This window comes from Hipposideros armiger, unplaced genomic scaffold (assembly GCF_001890085.2).
Source record: "Hipposideros armiger isolate ML-2016 unplaced genomic scaffold, ASM189008v1 scaffold_364, whole genome shotgun sequence".
Lineage (NCBI taxonomy): Eukaryota > Metazoa > Chordata > Mammalia > Chiroptera > Hipposideridae > Hipposideros > Hipposideros armiger.
In genome coordinates this window covers 429,010-429,969 of record NW_017731714.1, presented here as the reverse complement: position 1 = coordinate 429,969, position 960 = coordinate 429,010, and the positions used below count along the sequence as shown (strand labels likewise).

The window sequence follows — 960 nt, the reverse complement described above, 5'->3', positions numbered from 1 at the left end:
AACACACATGGGCTTGCCAGGAACCATGTCAACGATGGCAGCATCACCAGATTTCAAAAACTTGGGGCCATCTTCCAGCTTTTTCCCTGAACAACGATCAATCTTCTTGAGCTCTGCAAATTTGCAAACAATGTGAGCTGTGTGACAATCAAGCACAGGTGCATATCCGGCACTGATTTGGCCTGGATGGTTCAGGATAATCACCTGAGCAGTGAAGCCAGCTTTCTCCATTGGTGGGTCATTTTTGCTGTCACCAGCTACATTGCCACGACGAACATCTTTGACAGACACATTCTTAACATCGAAGCCCACGTTGTCCCCAGGAAGAGCTTCACTCAAAGCTTCGTGGTGCGTTTCAACAGACTTGACTTCAGTTGTAACATTGACTGGAGCAAAGGTGACCACCATGCCAGGTTTGAGAACACCAGTCTCCACACGGCCCACAGGGACAGTACCAATACCACTAATTTTGTAGACATCCTGGAGGGGCAGGCGCAAAGGTTTGTCAGTTGGACAAGTTGGTGGCAGGATGCAATCCAGAGCTTCAAGCAGTGTGGTCCACTGGCACTGCCATCTTTACGGGTGACTTTCCATCCCTTGAACCAAGGCATGTTAGCAATTAGCTCCAGCATGTTGTCACCATTCCAACCAGAAACTGGCACAAATGCTACTGTGTCAGGGTTGTAGCCAGTTTTCTTAATGTAGGTGCTGACTTCCTTAACAATTTCCTCGTATCTCTTCTGGCTGTAAGGTGGCTCAGTGGAATCCATTTTGTTGATGCCAACAATTAGTTGTTTCACACCCAATGCGTAAGTCAGAAGGGCATGCTCATGTGTCGGCCCGTTCTTGGAGATACCTGCTTCAAATTCACCAACACCAGCAGCAACAATCAGGACAGCACAATCGGCCTGAAATGTGCCTGTAATCATGTTTTTGATAAAGTCTCTGTGTCCTGGGGCG

At 47.9% G+C, this 960-nt stretch overlaps 1 pseudogene; it reads right to left on the bottom strand.

Moving 5' to 3' along the window:
* LOC109393099 (elongation factor 1-alpha 1 pseudogene) overlaps positions 1-960 on the bottom strand; it is a 14,704-nt pseudogene that overhangs the window by 8,457 nt on the left and 5,287 nt on the right.